Genomic DNA, 22,363 nt, shown 5'->3' on the forward strand with positions numbered 1-22,363 from the left:
CTCAGTGCCCTACATGTCTCATATCAGTTAACGTGTGAAGACTGGTGTGCTCTGCAGTCCTGTCTGTCAGGGACACATATAATGGAGCTTCCACCATCTTGTAACTGCAACATCTGGAACACGTAGTAAGAACAGGAACACAATAGATAATAGAGCATGAGAGCATGTGTAGGAAATTTAAAATGTTTGATTGATGGTGTAGAAAGGAACAAATGTTTCCTGAAGGAAGTTGGGAAAAGTGGACAAATTTTGGAGGTGTGAGTGTTACTCAGTGAAAGATTATACTGGAACAGCACCATCTATTAAGCTCCATATTCTCACCTTCCTCCAAGTTGCTGGGTAACATGGAAATAACGTAGTTTACCATTATTAGTCTTGGGAATCCTTCCTCTTCTAGCCTGCCTGGATAAGGAGCAGAAACTGGTAATAAACTGATGGACTTCTAAGATTCAATAATGTTGTGGAAATATTTTCTCAATAGGCTCACACTGAAGAAATTTTTTTTAATTTTATTTTTTACCACTCACAATGACAGCCACTAATACTCACTGTGCCAGCTCAAATTTACAAGGCTTTATAACTCATTATTTTTTCCATCACACTCTGCATTATAAGATGTCAGGTGCCGAGCCTTTCTGGATCGTTATTTTATCGCAAGAGACTTCATTAGGATCTGAATATAGGGTAAGCTTAACTAATAATTATAAGATTGAATTGAAATTCCGAGTATTCAGGCAACCTGGGGAATGCATCATTGTAATTCACATTCTTATTATTCAAATATTCTTGCTGAAATAAACTGTGGTAGGATAAGGATGCAGTAATTGGGTGCCTAGCTGGTACAGGCTCTAGAACATACCAAACCACGACCCTCCTCTCGTGTCCTACGTGGTGTCCCACCATTGTTATTGTATTTAAGTTTCTGTTCTGCTTCCTTTCTTTCATTTCTGCTTCTATAGACTTAACTTTCATTTCTCACCCATTTCCTGTAGGGGAACTCCTCTGTAGAGAGCAGGCCTCTGGCTTGGTGCATGAATCTTGACCACACCTGCACCTGATCTCCACTGAGTCAAGACTCCTCCACCTCTCCTGAAGGTGTGTAGGGTAGTTTGCGAGGGCAACGGGCAGCAGTCTTTGGGAGGAACAGGTTAAATGTGTTTGGGCGAGTTTAATTTATGGTTCCAACGTTGCTCTGAAATAAGAAAAAAAGCCAGCTTGTAGGTTTTCTGCTAAGGTGGCAGAAGATGGGACATTGAATCTGAGGGAGGAGTGTCCTTTAAGAAAGAGAGGTTTAAAAAAGTAAAGATCTTTGTTTGTTTCTTCGAGGAATCATTATTTCCCCAGGCTTTTACCATCAGTTTCTTCCTATTTTTTAGTTTTGACTTTCTACTCTGCCAAGGTGAGCCAGAATAGTCTTATTTCAGAGGCAGAAAACTCCTTCCTTCTCTCCTCCAGAGAAGATGTGAGATGGAACCCTGTTTTCTCTCTTCATTAAAGCCCAAACTTCTGGTGAGAGGCAGCAGAGACGAGATCCCTTATCTGGATTCATGATGGAGGGAAAGGGATCTTAAGGGCTCTGCCAGGATAAGAACCTCTTGAAGATCATCTTTTCTACTAGTCCTGGTAAGTTCTAGGAAGCTATTCATAATATTTCTTATAAATTACTAGCCCTTTGGGCAGCCTGATAAGACAAGCTGGACGATCAGAGTATTCCCACGTCTGCCGTTACGGTCTGGTCATTTGTCTCTCTGGAGTTCCAGGCACAGGGAATTTGTTTTCTGCTGAATGTCAAGGTTTACTCTTACTTTAGTAGGGCCCCATCAACTTCTGGTGAGAGGTCTTGCTTTAGAGCATGTTCTTCATTATCTTAGGAACACCTGGACAAGGTCCATAGAATGTATATGTTAATTTCCTACTCAGTGGCTAGTACAGGGTCCAATAAACAGGAGGAAATTAGTTTAAAACACTTTTAATATTTTTGATTAAATTCACAAAAACAAAAGCATACTGCTGTGGTAAAAAAAAAATTGTGTTAACATCTACTGAACTTACGTTAAATAATAAGTACCTACAAAAGATTATAGCGGTTGGGGGAAAGTAAACAAAGAGTAAAAGAGTAATGTAGTATGCAAAAAGATGAAACTCACTATGGCACAAAAGTACAACAAAGAAACATTAATAATAGTAAACCAAAAGGCCTGTAATGGGGCAAAAGATCTATGTGCCTTGCAAAAGGGCTTTGCAATTTTAAATAGATTTCATGTTAGGTCTCAGTGTGGGAAGCGATTTTGACCAGAGACTTCAAGGAAATTATGGGTTTAAGACAGATTTTTGTCCAGAGCTATTAAGGAACATAAAGGCATGCAGGGTGGGTTAGGAAGGAGTAGAAGGTGGGCTGAGAGGGATGAGGCCATAGCAGAGGATGTGTAATGTGTTCCTAACTAGACCATAATAAAGATGGACTCACACTGAATGACATGCATTTGAGCAGATGAGTGACAAGATTGATGTATACTTTTAAAATCTTTCTGGCTTTTGATGTGAACAGTGATGAGAGCAGACTGTGTGAGACCAATGACAGTATCAGCAGATCAATGGGGAAGCTATTCTTGCAATCTGGGTAAAAGACTTTCTTGGATGGACCTAATTTGAAGAGAATGCTATAGGATTTTCTGATGAACTGACTGTGAGAAAAAGGGATGAGACTAGGGGTACTTTTATGAAGATGGCCTCTGTTACCAAATGCCTCCTTTAAACTCACTGACCTGGGAGATAGAGTGTTTGGGGAGAGGGTCATTAATGTGGGGTAGTTAGACCCTGAACTCTAAGGGGTGGTTGAAGAGGGAGCTCTGAGCAGAGAGAAATGGGGAGGAGTCGTAATGTTTCTGAGTTTCCTCAGGTCTCTGGACACCAAGAACAGGTCCACCTTCCCATTGGCAGTTCCTGAACCAGGGGACAGGGGAAATTTCGAGGATGTTGTATAAACTTCTTGTAGGACTTTTTCTCTGCATTGTGGAGACTCTTTCATTTTCTTGTCTAACCTGTACAGATTCAGAGAACCTTGTGCAGATCATCAGGATAGAGTGAGATAAGGAAACTTAGGACCCAGTTGGTCCTTACCTTACTGTAAAAACTCCTACATTGTACTTTTTTCAAAGTGGAGCATATATTTTGCCTCTGTGTCTGTCTGTCTTAGATGGGGAGAATTTCAATGGTGTAACGCTTCTTCAATAATAGAATACAGAATGAATGAATAAAAGGAAAAATAAGCACTTGTATTATTTTCTAGGGCTGAAATAAAAAAATGTACCACAAATGGTTGCTTAAATAAAATGTATTTTTTCATGATTCTGGAGATTAGAAATACAAAATCAATGGTGTTGGCAGGGTTGTTTCCATCTGAGGGTTGTGTGGGAAGGAACTGTTTCATGTCTCTCTGTTAGCTTGTGGTAGTTTGCTAGAAATCTTTGGTGTTCCTTGATTTGTAGATACATCACCCTGATCTCTAGTTGTTCTTTGCAGGGATTCTCCATGTGTGCATGTCTATCTGTGTCCAAATCTCCCGTCTTTATACAGACACAGTCATGTTGAATTTATGCCCACCCTAATGACTTCATTTTACCCTAATCATCTGCAAAGACACGATTTCCAAACAAAGTTACATACGCACATTTGCAGTTAGGACTTCAACATCTTTTTGGGGAACAGGATTCAATGTGCAATAGCACTCAGTGTGTTTGAAACAGGATAGACTACCTCTCCACTATAAGATCTCCCTAATTTATTGAGACTTCTCTCCCATGACCTACAGATACCTCATTGTAATGGATGTTCTTCAGGTCTCTGTCATGTGTGTGATCCTCTGAGTATCTGAACCTGTTCTTTCCCCTCTAAAAACATACATTTTTAGGTGCCTATCAACAACCTTGCCTTATGTCCAGGCTAAGACAAAATTGCACCATATACAAATATAAGACTCCCCAGAACCACCCAGTTGGTCTTGACCTCTGCATTTCTACACCCCCTTAGCATTGGGTATCAATCTAGGACTTGCAAACGTTATGTCAGTTTGTCTTTGTTAAAATCTATGCAGTAATGGAGAGAACTCTGAAGGAGGATCCTGAGGATGGTATGTTCACCCCAACTCTACCTATTATAATAGAATGATCTTTGTATATAGAATGATGTGTAAGTCACTTGATTTTATTTACACATCTGAATAAGGAAATAGTCTTATCTGTCAAGGATTTTTGTATGAGAAATACATAGGTCAAACTGATTTCTAAATTGCAACTGTTATAAAATTGTTAGTCACAAAATTACCTCCCTATTATGTTTCTTGCAGTTTCCATAGGTGTCTCTTGGGAATGAGTTTGAGGGCAGGGGAAGGCTCTGTGTGGGACAGATGTGTTAGGATGCAAACATTTCTCATCCATTGGAGAACTGCTAATTGATGGAAAGAAAAAATGAGAAGCTGATGAGAAAAGTCTAGTAGTCTATAGAGAGATGAGAAGGTTCTAGCTTGACATATTCGTCAAACACTGTGTTCTTGTGTGTGATGAGCTGTTCCACTGAGGATACACAGTGAACAAAACCATGCCTGATCTATGCAAGGATTACTTTTTAGGAAGAAGAGATAGACAATTAAACAAAGATGTTATATATTCTGTAGTAAGTTAGAATAGTACTAACTATAGTACTTACATTACTGTATTAAGGTAAGTTAGAGCAGGTCCTTCTGATAAGAGGACATGTAAGAGGAGAATGAATGAAATGTAAGAGAGATCTATGCTGATATCAGGGGGAGAATCCTTCCATGCAGATAGACAAGCAAGTTGAAAATCCCTCATACAGCAGTGGGTTTTGTGCTTTTAACATTGAGGATGTGTTTTTGGCCTGGGAAAGAAAGGCAGAATAGATGCACCTCAACAGCTATATGCGAAGTGAAACAATTCAAACTCAAAGACCATATATTACGATTCCTTTTTATGAATTGATGTGAAAATGCAAATCTACGTAAACACAAAGGACATTAGTGGTTGCCTGAGGCTCAGGTTCAGAATGGTTGTGACTGGTAATGAAATTAGGTTTGTTTTCAAGTCACAGAAATGTTCTAAAATGGGATTGTGATGATAGTTATACAGTGTCATAAATTGACTAGAAATTTTTGTGTTATATTGTTCAAACAAATGCATTTTATATAAATATAACTCAATAAAACTGTTTTTAAAAAGTGAGTAGTGCACATATCAGGAGTAGGATCATTCCATGCAGACAGAATAGCAAGTGCAAAGGCCCAGGGTTTAGTGTATCTAACATGCAGCATATGTTTTGGGCTGGGGAAGAAAAGGGGGACAAATGATGTGTTGCACATGTGTGCATGTCTGTCTGTGTCCAAATCTCCCGTCTTTATACAGACACAGTCATGTTGAATTTATGCCCACCCTAATGACTTCATTTTACCTTAATCATCTGCAAAGACATGATTTCCAAACAAAGTTACATACGCACACTTGCAGTTAGGACTTCAACATCCTTTTGGGGAACAGGATTCAATGTGCAATAGCACTCAGTGTGTTTGAAACAGGATAGACTTTACCTCTCCACTATAAGATCTCCCTTATTTATTGAGACTTCTCTCCCATGACTGACAGATACCTCATTGTAATGGATGTTCTTCAGGTCTCTGTCATGTGTGTGATCCTCTGAGTATCTTGGTTCTTGGTAGGAAGGGCCTCGATTTGTCATTCTCTGTAGTAGGAGAAGAGAAATTAGGAATCATGGCCCAGATGGGGTAAAATTTGTCATTCAACATAAACTAAGAGTAAAGTGTTTGAAATTATGACAAAGAGCCCTTTTCATTCTGTCACTGACCTACTCCTTTTGTCTTTCTCTTTTCCTTTCTTTGTTGAATATTAATGTTTGATCCTGTTCTAAATCTTGGTTCAATCAATGTCCTTTCTAATCCTGCTTTTCTTATCCTTCCTCCTTCAACATTCCCAGCCCTGCAGGACATTGTGAGCAAGAAGAGCCTCAGGAGTCAAGACAGGAAGAAGCAATGGGAACATTGCAATAGATTTGTCAGTACAGGTAAATCCACAGAAGGAGGTGACCTGCTCCATGTGCCTGGAGCTCCTAACAGAACCCCTGAGCGTGGACTGTGGCTGTCACTCCTGCCAAGCCTGCATCATTGCAAAGAACAAGGAGTCAGTGATCTGCCCAGGAGGTGAATGCAGCTGTCCTATGTGCCAGAGCAGACACCAGCCTGGGACACTCAGGCTTAATTGACACCTAACCACCATAGTGGAGAGAGTCAGAGAGGTCAACACGAGTCCACACAAGCGGTAGAAGAGAGATCTCTGTGAGCACCATGGAGAAAAACTCCATATGTTATGTAGGGACAATGAGAAGGCCATTTCCAGGCTTTGTGTGCTCTCTGTGGGGCACCAGGGTCACGAAATATTCTGCATGGAGGAGGAGGTCAAGGGAATTCAGATAGGCCCCAGTTTGGAGGAAGATAAGACAGAATGGTATCTAAACTGGAATCTTCACTTTTTTATCCTGCTTTATTACCATTGTCATGATAGAACTGAGCTCTGCGATCTTTCCATACCCTTTCTCAGCTCTGAGGCTTGAAGGGCATTTCTGTACATTCATTCATTTGCTTCAGAATAAGCCAAGACTACAAACTCTTAGCAAAGAGAAGCTGGATGAGCGGATAATTGCTTCCCAAGATAAGTTCTGATTTCCCCTCTGAGCAGAAGGGATTTTTGGGAACATGGTTGGTTGGATGTGAGAAAAGTGTCAATGGGAGGTAAGGACTTTCCTTGTTCCAGGATCAGTTTTTCTACTAGGGAAAGAGAGATACAGGCTATTCTTGAGGAAGGGATTGTAACTTGCATCTCCCAGGGTTAAAGAAAACATTCACCCCCCCAGATTTTTGTCTACATCCTAAATTCTACTTGCCAGTTTCCTTTCTGTAAACTTTAGTCTCCTCTGAGATGAGCCTGATTTCTACCCCATTTATGCAGGTCCTGAGAAAGCTCATAGCTTGAGTCTGATGGTTCCTTTCTCACAGGAGAAGCTCCAGGGAGCTCTGAAGAAGCTGAGGAAGGAGCAGCAGGAAGCTGTGGAGTTGGAAGCTGACATCAGAGAAGAGAGAGTTACCTGGAAGGCAGGAACAGATTTTTCCTGTGGGAGTTTGTTTGTTTGTTTTGTGAGCAAGACTGGCCCTGAGCTAACATCCGTGACCATCTTCCTCTACTTTATATGGGACACCGCCAACAGCATGACTTGACAAGCGGTGCGTCTGTCCACGCCCTGGATCTGAACCCGTGAACCCCAGGCCGCGGAGCGGAGCACGAGAACTTAACCACTACGCCACTGGGCCTGCCCCTCTGAGGGAGTTTGAGAGAGGAAACTGGCCAGCCTCATGGTTCCATCACATAGAGGCCCCTTTTTCTTTGTTACTTCAAAATTAATGAGTGTGGAAGACATTTGATTAGTCCTCACTTCATTCCTTCTTTGTTGGAGGTTGAGGGCTAGAGAACAGACATATCACAAGTGAATTTGAATATTTGGAGGTCAAAGTATAGAGGGAAGCAGTGTAAAAATGACTCGTGAATCCCATATCCCATTTTCATCCTCAAGTTTGAGGCTCTGGTACCTCCAGAACCATGTAGAGAAAGGCCCAGGATTCCCTGTTTAGGAAGTACGGGTAGAGGGCCTTAATATACAGTGTAGCATGATTATCCAGGACAGGGGTCTGCAATTCAAGCCTCCTCCAGCTATGACATTTTGTCTCAGGGTGGGCCTTGATAGAGTAGACTTGAATATATTGCTTTGGGAAGAGCTCCAAGGGAAAGAGCAGGAAAAATGGCTTTCCCAGGAATTTCTTACTGTCTTTAGCTCCTGTCACTTTGAGAACACTGTGAGAAAAATAGTTCTTGTCTCGGCTCCCACGCCCACACAAAGTAGGCCCTCGTCCAGACAGACTAACAGCCTTTTTCTCTTTTCATCCCCAAAGAATTATATGCAGACTGAGAGACAGAAGATTCTGAAAGGGTTAATGAAATGAGAGCATCCTGCACAGTTTGGAACAGAAGGAGCTGCAAAAGCTGGAGGAAGACAAGGTGAATGTGCTGGAGAACTTGGTGTCGGCTAAAGACCAGCTGTTCCAGCAGAGTCAGAAAGCTCGTCTCAGATCTGGAGCATCAGATGTGGGGCTCATCAATAGACACAGCAGGTAAGACTTGATGGAGCTCCTACATATGAGATTCAGAGAAATAACAGAGACTAAGTTTTCTTCCCTTCTGTGTTCCTGTGCTTTCTTCCTCCTGGTGACATTAAAAGGTCTTTTGGCCCTTCAGTGCCCCTTCTGTGTCATTCATTTCAAGGGTCATAGGAATAATTCAATGTACAAATGGCAAGGGAAATTCTCATTATTATTAATTTATAAAAGGCAGTGCAAAAATTTGGAGAGAATATTCCTTATAGGCTCCCATTAGCTAGCATTTAAGGCCTCTCCTCACTAAGCTTAGTTACTAGCAAACTACACAAAATCTTTGTTTATGTTTGATTTTTGTTGTTGTTGTTGAGGAGTGACAAATGTACGACTAGACTCTGTCGTATCTGAGTGAGGGATGTGCATGTATGATTATGTGTGAGTGCTTCTGTGTATAAGTATGTGTGTGTGTGTGTGTTTGTGTGTTTGTGTTGGCTAGGGAAGGATGTGGGGGCAAACCTATGGAGACTTGATAGATGAATTGTACCTAGCATGAATGCTAAAGTTTATTTCTGTGGGATTGGCAGTGTTACTGTCATCTTAAGCTATGAACTATGTTAGGAAATTCAGGAAATTTCAAATTTTGTCTACTTGACTTCTTGCCATTTTCCTTTACCAGCTGAACAAGAATTACTTTACTTAACTTTTGTGCCAATACTAGGGTAATGAATTTTCATCTGCTGGATTTTTACCTTTGCCTTAAAAAAAAAATACATATTTCTTGAGGTATAATTTATATATTATAAAATCCACCCATGCTAAGTGCACTATTGAAGGGATTTTAGTAAATATGTTGAGTTGTCAAACAACTAACAAATTCAGTTCAACGTTTGTTGAAAAGACTCTCCCTTCCTCCAGTGAATTACGTTGGCACCTTTTCAAAAATCAGTTTTCTCTAAATGTAAGGATTTATTTCTGGATTATCAATCTGTTACATGGATCTATATGTCTATTCTTGCGCTGATACTCTGAGCTTTTGATTACTGTGGCTTCATAGATAATTTTGAAATTGGGTAGGGTAAGGCTTCAAACTTTGTTCTTCTGTTTCAAAATTGTTTGAAAAAAAATAGAAACAATTCTATATTTCAAAACAATTCAATTCTAAGCCAGTCGTTCTCTATGGGGACAGTTGAACCATCCTAGAGCCAGGGTACATTTGGAGAGGGCTACTGCCCTCTAGTGGGCAGAGGCCAGAGATGCTGCTAATTCTCCCACAATGCATAGGGCAGACTCCACGACAAAGATTACCTTGGCCAGGATACCAGTAGTGCCAAAGTTGAGAAACTCCTGGCTGGGTCCTTTGAATTTTCCATGACAATTTTGGCATATCTTGTTAAGTTTTATTAAAAAGCCTGCTGGAATTTTGATAACCATTGGATGGAATTTAAAGAACAGTTTGAGGAGTATTGCCATCATAACAATGTAAAATCTCTCCATTTGTTTAGGTTTTCTTTAAACTCCATCGGCAGGATTTGTAGTTTCTAACCCAAAAGTCTTTTACCTATTTTCTTCAATTTTTGAGTCAATTGTTTTTGATTCTATTATAAACAAAAGTGTTACTTTCTTACTGTATTTTTCATTACTAGTAATCAAAAATACAATAGATTTTTATATTGATCTTGTATCTCACAATATTCCTAAACTCTTTTGCTAGTTTTAGTTGTGTGTGTGTGTGTGTGTGTATTCCTTGAGATTTTCTACATAATGGATCATGTCATCTGTAAATAAATCCAGTTTTACTTACTTTCAGATCTGGACAATTTAATTTATTATATTTCTCCCACATTTTCCTTTTTTTTAGTTTTTTCTTATCTGATCTATTAAATTCTATTTTCTATTATTCATCTTTCTCTATTTCATGTTTATGAATGTGATATTATTCCTATTCAAAACTAGATAGTCAGAAGTAATACTCAGTTGTCCAGGGATAACCAAGTAAAACCTGGGAGTGAACTAACTCAGAAAAAGTGTAAGCCCAGAAATAGCACACTGATGTGATCATTTGAGTTCATCAGACCAGTTATTCCTGGCGCCAGATAGATTACTGGATCTTTCATTTATTTGTTTTGGCACAATCTACTTCCATCTTTTTCTAATCAAGCCTACTTGATTTTGTATTTGGTCATTTGAAATGAACACAATGCTGAGTAATTTGTAAATGATTCCCTGTATCTGTTAGGCTGCAAAAGGAAGATGGAAGTGAGGCGGCTCTTACACAATCTCTCATTGTATAGTGGGATTGTTGATTGGTATGTGGCTATTTTGTTTAGCCTTTAGTAATGATCTATACGACTGAGAAATTCCAGTTAAAGTTCTAAAAGAGGCTCATTCTTTTTGCAACAAAGTTCAGCTTTTCTATTCCAAGTTAAAGTTAGTGCCAGCAATTCACAGAAGATGAAAGCACAGCATGAGTTATGATTGGGACTAACGAAGAGCCAGAGACTGAGAAAGCAGTCAGAGAAAGGTCAGGTATAAACTTCCTAACTGAGAAAGGACACAAGAATATCACTATGAATATCTATTCATTGGAATGCAGATTAGGGAAAGGGGCCAATAATCTGTTTTGAACTAACTCTAGGACAATGTTCACATGTTAACAAATAAACTAAACTCTTGGATACAAATCTGTAGGACTGGAAGGGATCTCTAGTTTTTGGTACTAGCTCGTATAAGGGGCCATAGAAAAACTAAATCAGGGGCCAGCCCCGTGGCATAGTAGTTAAGTTCGGCATGCTCTGCTTTGGTGGCCCAGAGATTGCAGGTTCAGATCCCAGGTGTGGACTTACACCACTCATCAAGCCATGCTGTGGCAGTGACCCACATTCATAATAGAGGAAGATTGGCACAGATGTTAGCTCAGGGCCAATCTTTCTGAGGCAAAAATTAGGAGGATTGGCAACAGGTGTTAGTTCAGGGCCAATCATTTTCGCCAAAAAGAAAAAAAAAGCTACATCACACAATATTTTAAGGAATAGTTGGGATAGATAAATCAGAATCGTGGCAAATGATGCCTATGATTGTTCCATTCCTGAGGCAATATACAGACTTTAATATGCATCCTGGGAGACTGTACCTGTTGGAAAGGTATAGTCACATAATTGACATTCTCTATAATTTTCATCTTGGATGAGTCCATGTACCACTACTGACAGGAATAGTTCTGGAGAAGCCATGCTGCCCAATGAAGAAACTTTTTGAGTTTTGGCTATTCTTCTTCAAATTGTTATAATGTGTGACAGGCTTGTGGTCTTTACCCTCCACAACTCCGCCAACCAGGACTTCTGGTGACTCTGTTATCTGGACTATTTTTTGGCAATGTTTGGAATGGATCATTGTATCATATATACATTGGTTGCTAGATCATGAGGAGCTACCTTTAGACTGATAAGGATGAAAATGACAGAAATACTGGTCTTGAAAGTAGGTCTGAATAGTAGATGAGAGTTTAAATCTTCTACCCTAGAAAAGCCCTCTCATCCATTTCTTTTAGCAACTTTATTCATATACGTTACAATTCATTCAAGTTTAAAATTCAATTGTGTTTAGTATATTACATTGTTAAAATTTTAAAACAATTGTGATAAAACATGTAACATAAAATTTAGTTCTTTAACTATTTTAAAGTGTATACTTCAGGGGTATTAATTACATTTACAGTATTGTGCAAAACTTACCACTACTTATTTCTAAAAGTTTTTATCAACCCAAACAGAAATTCTAACCCTTAAGCAATAACTCCCCATTCCCCATTCTCCTTGACCCCAGTTCCTAATAACCGCTAATCTACTTTCTGCCTATATAAATTTGCCTATTCTAGGTACCTCTATAAGTGAAATCACACAATATTGATCCTTTTGTATCTGGCCTATTTCATTTAGCATAATATTTTTAAGCTTCATCCATGTTATAGGAGGTATCAGAACTTCATTCTTTTTTATGGCTGAATAATATTCCCTTGTGTGTGTACACTACGTTTTATTTATCTATTCATCTGTTGATGGACGTGGGTTGTCTCCACCTTTTGGCTATTGTAAATAATACTGCAATGAACGTTGGCATAAAAGTACCTGTTTGAGTGCCTGCTTTCAATTCTTTTGGGTATACACCTCAGAGTGAAATTGCTGGATCATAATTTTAACTGTTTAGGTTTTTAAGGAACCATCAAATTGTTTTCCATATGACTGCATCATTTTATGTTCATAGCAGCAATGTACAAGGGTTCCAGTTTCTGCATATCTTTGCCCATACTTATTAATTTTTATGAATTTCTTTGCCATCCTAAAGAGTGTGAAGTGGTATCTCATTGTGGTTTTGGTTTGCATTTCCCTAATGACCAATAATGCTGAGCATCTTTTCGTATGTTTATTGGACATTTGTATATCCTTTTGGAGAAATACTTATTCAAGTTATTTCCCCATTTTTTTAATTGGATGGGTTTTCTTTGTTGTTGTTGAGTTCTTGGAGTTCTTTGTATATTCTATATATTAATACCTTATCAGATATATGATTTGCAAATATTTTCTCCTTTTCTGTGTGTTGTCTCATTGCTTTCTTCACAGTGTCCTTTGATGAACAAAACTTTTTACTTTTGATGAGGTCCAATTTATCTATTTTTCTTTTATTGCCTGTGCTTTTTGGGCCATATCCAATAAATTATTACCAAATCTAATATCATGAAGATTTTTCTCTATTTTCTCTTCTAACATGTTTACAGTTTTAGATCTTAAGTTTAGATCTTGAATTGATTTCAAGTAATAATTTATATATGATATAAGTAATCTATTTTTAATATTATTGTAATCATTGTATATTTCACAATTTTTGCAAAATAATTTGGCAAAAAGGATGAGGAGGTGGCAGTCAGCTAAGGGATAGACTGCATGAGACATTTGTTTGTGTGTCCAACTTCAATACAAATACCTCTTTTTTTGGTAACAACCTCTTGAATTACCCTTTGTGGAACCATGTCCACCCTCAATCCGTGTAGTTGGTTAGGGTTGATAAAATTGGCAGCATCCAGGATGTATATGTCCCTCAATGATAGGTAAATCACTATATCTAATTCCCATACGTTTACTAACAATGCAGTAATTATTTTAATCATTTAATCATTGACCCAGTTCAGGTCGATGATTTATATTTCTTAGAATTTTGCTGCCATGACTGGAAAGAGAAATTCTCTTTTCTGTAAGGTAATGTATCAGGGACATCATTTAAACCAAGACATTCAAGGTAATCCCATGTAGTGTCTGAATAGAAAGACAACATAGCAGATAAACAATAAAATTTTGAGAAGAAAGAACAGATTCTGATGACAAGATTTTTCCTTAAAAATGTAGCTATGACTAAAGTTCTTCCTGCCTCTTCAATTTCTTCTTCTTTCTTTTAAATTTAAGTCAATTTTAGTTGTGGTTTTGTCATATACAATAACAAGAAAAAAGCCTAGTACAGAAAGTAAAACTTTTCCTGAGGATATAGAGTCAACCGGTGCCAAGTCTTTTGGTATAAAATGGGTTAGGTTGTAGAGGTTGAAACCAAGCATATTGGTAGATTTCAGTTCAAACAAATAAAACAAATAATGGTTATAATGGGGAAAAGAAGATGGCTAAAATAAGTTGAGGATGTGACCTGGACTGCTTACTACACTATTGGAATTCAGGGTAAGATACCATAGTTTCTAAGACAGTGACCAAGGGGATATTAGTAACATTCTGGAAAATGGAATGTAAATAGTTGGGAAATAATATGTTACATTTTAGATTTTCTTAGGTGGTGGTTTCTGTGGCTTATTTCATACTTAAAAATTGATGAGATCACCTATAGGTAATATGTAGGAGGTGTATAGAGTAGAGGCAGGCCAGAGAAATATTTATCTGAAGTGCTCGTTGCATATACCTGCAACAAAAGAACATATACTTCTTGAGGACTGTTATTAATTGTGCATCTTTGATTCCCCAGAGCCTGAAATGATGTGTGGCAAATAGTAGATTTCACCTTCGTTGGTGTCTAGAACAAATAAAAGCAGGATGAACTAATGAGGTTTTCTCAAGAATGTATTTAAAACATTAGTAGACTTCTGCTCTTCCTTTCCTTTTTTTTTTTTTTTTTTTTTGTGAGGACTATTCACCCTGAGCTGACATCTGTTGCCAGCTTTCCTTCTTTTCTTTTTTTGCTTGAGGCAGATTAGCCCTGAGCTAACATTTATGTCAGTCTTCCTCTATTTTGTATGTGGATTGCCACCACAGCATGGCTGATGAGTGGTGTAAGTCCACGCCCAGGATCTGAACCCACAAACCTGGGCTGCCAAAGTGGAGCACGTTGGACTAAACCTCTACACCACGGGGCCTGCCTCCTACTCTTCCTTTTAAATATAACCTCTCTCCAGATACTTGAAGCATCTTTCTAACGTCATCACATGAGTCCTCAAGGATGGTTGGTCTGGGTCTTATTGCTACGTTTTGTCCCCAATATTCATACCATCTATTTATTCACACCATATCAAAGGGTGCTAGGGGTGTGAGGAGGAAGGTGGGTAAAACTTTGTAAGATAGGAGGGCTTATCACTCTTTCAAGGGTTGCCACAAAAAATATGACATGAGTACTTAAACTTTAATTTCAGGTAAATGACACACCATTTATTGGTAGAAGCGTATCTTAAATATTGCAGAGTTCATGCTTATACTAAAAAAATTTGTTATTTATCTAAAATTAAAATTTAACTAGCCATTTATATTTTGTAAATTTCTCAATTCTATATTTGACTTACGTTTTCTGTCTAGCCCCCTGATGTGATTAACGTCATAAAAAGGTATGTGTCTGAGATGAGGTGTGGTCCCTTTTTGTGTGAAGATAGAATTGTAGCCATGAGTGTTATGAGATCAACCAGAATTTAGAACAAAATCACAAAGCTGGGAAATTTGGGTATTACGTTGTTTCAAATTGCTGATCACGGATGAAAGCTGTCAATGGTAGGGAATTTGGGTGGTGGGAGGTCACAGAATTCGGGCCAATAGAAGCATTAGAAAGGAGGAATTGCTGTATCAGAACTCCATGACTTCACTCATTGTAGCTAAACCTCAGTGTCTGCCTCAGCTCTTGTTTCCATATATCTTAGGTACATTTCTTATCGCTGGGAGGATCCTTTCCTCTTTATCTGCCAAGCCCCCAAATTTTCACAAGGACAGCTCCTTTATATTTACTTTTCTCCCTGAGAATAAAAAAAAAATAAAGTCTTTAGAGGTGGTGTTTTTTGGATTTCCAATAATGAGACTCAAGATTCTGAGAATATTGTCTTTTGTCCTGGTGCCAATAATTAATCTCTTCTTGCTTACACACTTCAGCATCTTGCAGGAAAAACATTTTTCTTGTGCCTAAAGTTGACTATCCACCTGGCAGTATCAAGATCTTCACAAACACATGAAATTCAAACCACTTTTAATTTGGTCATCATAACTTCTTCTTTTCCAAATGTTTGTAATGTTTCCCCAGAGCATGTGACTGAAAATGTTAATCTCTGGGCATCTGTACTGGGATAACAGACTTTGGAGACCCTTCAGACTTTCAAAACAGGAACCCCGCAACTGATAACCTAAACTCCACAGTAGCCAAGTTCTGGAGCCTCTCTACTGACCATCTGCCTGGGACATCACATCTCTGGCCATCGCATGGTGGAACCACTGAGATGGCAGTGACTGCTCCATGCATCAAATACTTTTTTTAGAGGCATCAAATATGTTTAAAGGTAGAATTATTTCATCTGATTTTATGTTATTTTTAAGAGGTAGAGAGTATGGGGATAATTTTTTCCATTTTAGAAGGAAGAAACATGAGTTTCTTTCAGGTCAAAACCTTTCCAAGATCACACAGAGAGTAAATGGAAAGGTAGACATGAGCATGTTTCGTCTCGTTGCAGTGTCAGGGCTCTCCCTTCTCCCCTCTTCAAGCTCCTCAGTGAAGAGGATTTAAGTGCATCAATGGAGTGATAAGTGAGGGATACAGTGGTCTTGGAGATGTCAGAAGTGTTGGACGATCAATTTTTGTCTTCTCTAGGAGTGAGACCTGGACATGGAAAGATCTAAAAATGGTTTCCAAGAAACTGAAGCGTATATTCTGAGTTCCAGATCTGAGCAGGATGCTGCAAGTGTTTAAAGGCGAGAAAAGCCAGAAGAAAGGTGTGGGTGTGGGATACTTGTAGTATTAGGGGAAAATGAGAGAGTGGATGTTCTTTCTAGAGGAGGGTAAAAGAAAAGAAGTAGGTCCAACAGGAAGAGAGAGAACCTGGGCTTAAGATGATCAGATCTAAGGGGGAATGGCAGGTGTCTGCTTTGTCCTCTCATTCACCACTTTATAGCCTCACAGGGCTTCTGTCCCCTGTCCCCTCTCTAGAGAGAAGACAGATATCAGCTTTTACTCCTTTGCTTCTAACAACATCATTGCAACTTTTGTCATTTCAGAGCTGATAGAGGTCCAATGCTGCTGAGGCAAGAAGAAATTACAAGATCTTCAAATCTCCATATTCTGATCCTTTTTCACAAGATGTCATTACTAATAGGTCACACAATCTTAGCTTCCCGTGTTCTTCCCCAAAACTACACACATACAACAGTTCTTAAGTGCCCTCGCATCTCTGACCCATCAACACCAGTACCTCCAGTCAGCTCCCAATATTTCTCTTCACAATGTCACAATACACACCAGTTCTATATTCCTCACCTGACCCTGCGATTTTTCCTCCTGACGTGGTGCTGAATTCAGTTAATGCTTTTTCAAGTCTTGTCATAGCTGCGGATCAGAGACAAGTGAGAGGTGTGCACACTTTTACATTAAGGAATCTATAACCATGTGATTTTTCTGCTTTTGATATCTTGGGCTGCCAATGTTTCTCCTCAGGGAAATATAACTGGGAAATAGATGGGTCTAGGAAGATTGCCCGGATACTGGGGGTATACAGTGAAACAACTAACTTCACTGTAAATAAGATTTCTGAGTTTATTTTTGGCCAAAAAGTGAATCATCCACCTATTTACTCCAGACTTAGACCTCAAAATGGATATTGGATTAAAGGATTACAGAATAAATCTGAGTACAATGCCTTTCAGGACTCTTTCATCTCGGATCCTAAGGTCTTGACTCTTTCCGTTGCAGCTCTTCCCCATCGTGTTGGAGTTTTCCTAGACTATGAAGCAGGCACTGTCTCATTTTTCAATGTCACTTGTAGATGGGTCACGCACGTACAAGTCCTCTAAATGCTTTTCTCAGATTTCTCATCCATATTTCAATCCTTGGAACGGTCCAGCTCCCATGACTCTGTGCTCCCCGAACTCCTGAACCTTCTTTTTCCCTCACTCACTTCTTGTTGTGCCACCTATCCTGGGTTTCATCTCTATTTCTGAGCTCATCTGCACCATTAACATAATCTCTTTCTTGCTCTCTTCCTTCTTTACTTTAGAACTTTTATTCATCCTTGGGATGTAGAGTGTATCTGGTTTGAACTAGGAAAGATGTTTGTTTGCTGTTTACCTGTTCTTGTATTCTCAAAGAAAGACATCTAATCCTTCCTAAAGACAGTGCAGTATTGATATAACATATTTCTCCTCCCATATCTCCACATTTTCCTTCATTACTGATCTGAAGAGACATGGCAAAGCCTGTCTGCCACCATGCACATTATCTACCATAGTCCGTAATCACCACCCACCCACCACCAACTAAGGAGTCTGAGTGTATGTCCATTTGTTGCCTGGGACACACCAAGTTCTTCAGAGACCAAGGAAAGGAAAATAGAAGCCATACATGTACCCAGAGTGAAAATTTTAGGTATACAGTGTCTGAGTTCCAATCCTGTCTCTTCTTTTACAAGATGTATAATGATTAATAAATCCAGTGTTTCTTTTTCATAAAATAATAATGGTATTTAAAACTATAATTAACTCTCAGATCCTTGTGTAAAACTGTGTCAGTCATGTAGAAGAGCTATTTAAGTGTCCTGCACAATATAATAAATATTTTCTCTCATGATTACTGAAAAGTATAAGCTGTGTCAATGTCCTGTGCAGCAGATTTGTGCCCTTCAGAGGAACAATAATTGATACCACTAAAGTCTCATTTCTCAAGTTCCCGGACTCTGGTGTCAAGACCACTCCAGTTCCCGTCTTCTTCTATGGAACGTTTTATGCTGAGCATGGGTCTCTTTTTAAGGCCCTGTATTGGGAATAGGTCAGAAAATTGCTAAAGTAAGAGTTTCCAAAAAATATGTCCAGCAAAGGGAGACATATGTAGTGACACCTACTTTAAAAGGATGTGCTTTTGGTGTTCAGACCTTTTCCTTGTGGTAAAACACTTGCCTACACGCCATATATAAAATCTTATTAAATTTTATTTATTTTTCTTTTTTAACTAGTTTCAAATTCAGGATGAAGAACAGACTTATCCAGGATAACAAAAGTACAAATTTTCGTAGAGCATATGCATTATAAACTAGGGCAGCCAGCTACGCAGAGCCCATATCAAGATGTAGAAGGGTAATAACTTGTCCCAGGGGAATGGAAAAAGAAAGCACTTGGTCTGGGAATGGAATATACATACACACTCATACTTACACACACACACACACACACACACACACACACACAGGTATACATAAATAATTATGCATATAAATATATATACATAGGATATCATTATCATAGTTAATCTTCAAAAATGTCATATGAAGAAGGAACTCCTATCAGGTAGTGAAAGAATATATAAACTATGAGATATACCCCAAGGTCCCACAGCTAGTGAGTGAAGAGGGTAGGATTAGAACTAGGCCTGGATTTCTCCAGCACAGATACCTTCTTTGCAGTATACCCCCCAAAGAAATGTTGGAGCCAGATTCCCAACGATGTGGGGTAGGAAGCAGAACCCAGGGGACACTGATCTGCAAGAGCTGAGAGCATCATGGGAAAATCTGGGGAGTGAGGAAATAGAGGTTGATATGCTCAATCCGTGTAGCGATTGATGAAGCAGGAGCAGGTCATGGTAATGGCCAAATCCAAGTTGAACTACTTCATGACCAGGGTGCTCCTACAGGTGACATGATGTAGAGGGTAACACTGTGGACAGTTAATAGTCTGGACTTTGAAATCAGATAGAATTTCATTATCATAGTGATATTGCTACTTACTGGCCCTTATTAAGTTAAATTTAATTGGATTCAGGTTGTCATCAGAAATAAATATACTAAGACTTACTTGATAGTGACATTGTGGGAATTAAATAATAGAATGTTTATAGTCACCTCCTCATTTCCTAGCACAGAAACACTGATCCAAATTAGTGTTGATTAATTTCTTCTGTGATTTGAAATAGTTAATGTTAAGAATGAATATTAATGTACTTTAAATATTAGTACCCTTGCTTAGCTTTGAAACAGACTAACTTGATTAAAGAATCACAGATCATTTCTTAATTTCATATTTTTGCATAACAAATATTTCTTTTTTAAAATCTTCAAATATCTCTATTTCAACTTACAGACAGTTATCTGTACACAATTCTAGTTTTTTTTTCTCTAAGCATTCTTTTTGACTTTGCTATTTAATAGTCTGCTATTGACGAAAGTGTCTTATTTTAATTGTGATAAGGACACTTAACATGAGATCTAACCTGTTAACAATTTTATGGAGTTGCTGTTCAGCAGATATAAAGTATCAGTTATGCAAGATAAATAAGTCCTAGAGATCTACTGTACGACGTTCTGCCTATACAGTCATCCATCACTTAAGGACAGGGATACATTCCAAAAAGGCATCATTGGGTGATTTTATCATTTTGTGAGCATCATACAGTGTACTTACACAAACCTAGATGGTAGCCTACTATACACCTAGGCTTTATGGTACTAATCTTGTGGGGCCACTCTCGTATATTTGGTTCATGGTTGACTGAAATGTTATGTGACACATGACTGTAGTTAACAATACTGTGTTGTGCACATAATATATCATTCTTCATTAGAAAAAAAAGTTTTATATTTTACAAAGGTACTTATCCTGTTTTTTATTTTAATTAACAGAGCAGCCTCTTTAATCTAAATTAATATACTAGGTACAGGTTTATTTGACACTTTTTTCTATTTCCACAGTAATTCTCTCTCAAGGGAAAAGCTTTGCTCTGTTTTCCCAACTCAATATCCATTCCTCAGGTTGCTGGTTCTCATCAATACTTACAGTGATAGAGGAAGAGTCAGGAGTTTGGTTACAGACTCCCTCAGCAATGATGTAGGTCAGAATTTCCTTTTCCTGGTCAGCCTCACTCTTTCCAGTGAGCTGAAAGGCTACAGTAGTCTTCAGAAATGAAGCAACAACCTGTTCTCCTCCTCCAATGAGACAGCAGGGCAGATGCTGCAGCACTGAGTGTTCCTGCAGTGCATGGTGGTGTCCTTGTGTCTTTTGGCATTTCCATTTCCCACACTTTCCCAACCAACTTGTGAGCTGAGAGAAATAGAAATAACAGGTTGCTTGGCCAGTGTCTGCCCTGGTCCTTGTTTCACAAGAAATTCTTCAGTTCTCCATTCCAGGTTAGATACATGCTGTCTCTCTCTCTCCACATAAACACACATACATATATCCTTCAAACTGTCATCCATGGGCATTGGAAGAAATTGATTCTTATCCATATTCACTTTCACGTCTGCTTTCCTGTCACCCTATTACTACAATGACTGAGACCATAACTCAATGAGGAAACCAGTTCAAGATGAGAACCAAGTTAAAGAGAAAAGTACTGCAAAGACAAAAGACAAGTTCAAGACATCCTTTTTAAAAGAGCATCTCCTGCCCCTAAATGAAGCCTTTTCCTCACAAGAGTATGAAGCTTCTAAGTAGCTTCTTCTCAGTAAATGTCCTGAGAAGGGATTCTGGACTCAAAAAGTTTACTGGGAATCAAGTGTGGGTTCTCTCATGAACAAGTTCTCTGAGTGGTAATTACTCCATCTTGTATTTCTGGACCTTAGGGTTGTGTTGGGCCATGAATTTGGGAGATGAATGTCTACAACAAGAATTTTGGAGGAGTCCAGAAGAATCTCAGGGAATAAGCAGACTTCATCCTGCAGGTTCATCCACAGACAATGAGCAGGCACTAGTATCTACAGCCATCATTAGTTGGTGACCAGACATTTCTAAAGCCTGAGGATCTGAGATCCTATTGGAATAGAGAACATGATCTGCACTCAATGGTATGAGATTCTAATGATAATCTATTTTTCTAAAGGATGGTGATGGGGGATCTATTGATTCTGACTCCTAACCTCTCTGTGTTGTTCAATCTTAGGTCTGTTTTTTATCTTATACCTATAGCAACTCCACTGTATCTCCCAGTGCTATAAAGCCTCTCAGACCAGGTGAATCATCTAGCCACCCAAGGGTGTGAAATGAAGCATCCTTTATCTCCTCAGCATAGTTTATTTTGGAACATTATTGAAAATGGATATTAAAATTTAATGATTCAATTATTCACTGCCAGATTATAAAATATCATTGATTTTTAATTTTGGCCTTATGTCCTATGACTTTGCTTAAATTACATACTAATTCTAGTAGGTTCTTCTAAATTTATTTTTATATTCTGCGTAAACTGTTATGTCATCTGCAAAAAGAGACTGTTTTCTTTATTCTTTTCTGCTATTTATGCTTTTTATTTGTTTTTCTTGTCTAATTTTTTGAGCTAGGACATATAGTTAAATGGTGAATAGGAATGGTAAGTGTTGAATGGTTAATCTTGCTCCTAATTTTCTTTGGGCCATATCTGCCACCCAGAAACAGAACTCAGCTGAAAGATCAGGGGCAAGAGGAACACGTAGGAAGAATTTCCGTAAGGGGCATCTTTACAACTTTTAATAAAACAAAATGAGATGCGTGATTGGTGTTAATAATGTGAAAAGATGTCAGCAGAAGTGGCATGATAACAAGGTCCTAAGACCCGTGACAAAAGGAGGTTAAAGTAGGAGTGTCTCTTTTTTTGATCACTTCTTTTCCTGTGAAAGGCACACCGTACCCCAGACTGACTCACTCAGATGGTAGATCCCAGTCAAAGCTC

The 22,363-nt window shown here is 38.6% G+C and overlaps 1 protein-coding gene and 1 pseudogene across 3 annotated transcripts in view; both read left to right on the plus strand.

Annotated features, from left to right (window-relative positions):
- The window catches only part of LOC131408754 (tripartite motif-containing protein 5-like), a 420,025-nt gene that overhangs the window by 383,136 nt on the left and 14,526 nt on the right, over positions 1-22,363 (plus strand). The gene's annotated exons all lie outside the window — the stretch shown is intronic.
- LOC131408770 (E3 ubiquitin-protein ligase TRIM22-like) lies at positions 8,141-18,259 on the plus strand (annotated as a pseudogene).

This window comes from Diceros bicornis, chromosome 7 (assembly GCF_020826845.1).
Source record: "Diceros bicornis minor isolate mBicDic1 chromosome 7, mDicBic1.mat.cur, whole genome shotgun sequence".
Taxonomy (NCBI): domain Eukaryota; kingdom Metazoa; phylum Chordata; class Mammalia; order Perissodactyla; family Rhinocerotidae; genus Diceros; species Diceros bicornis.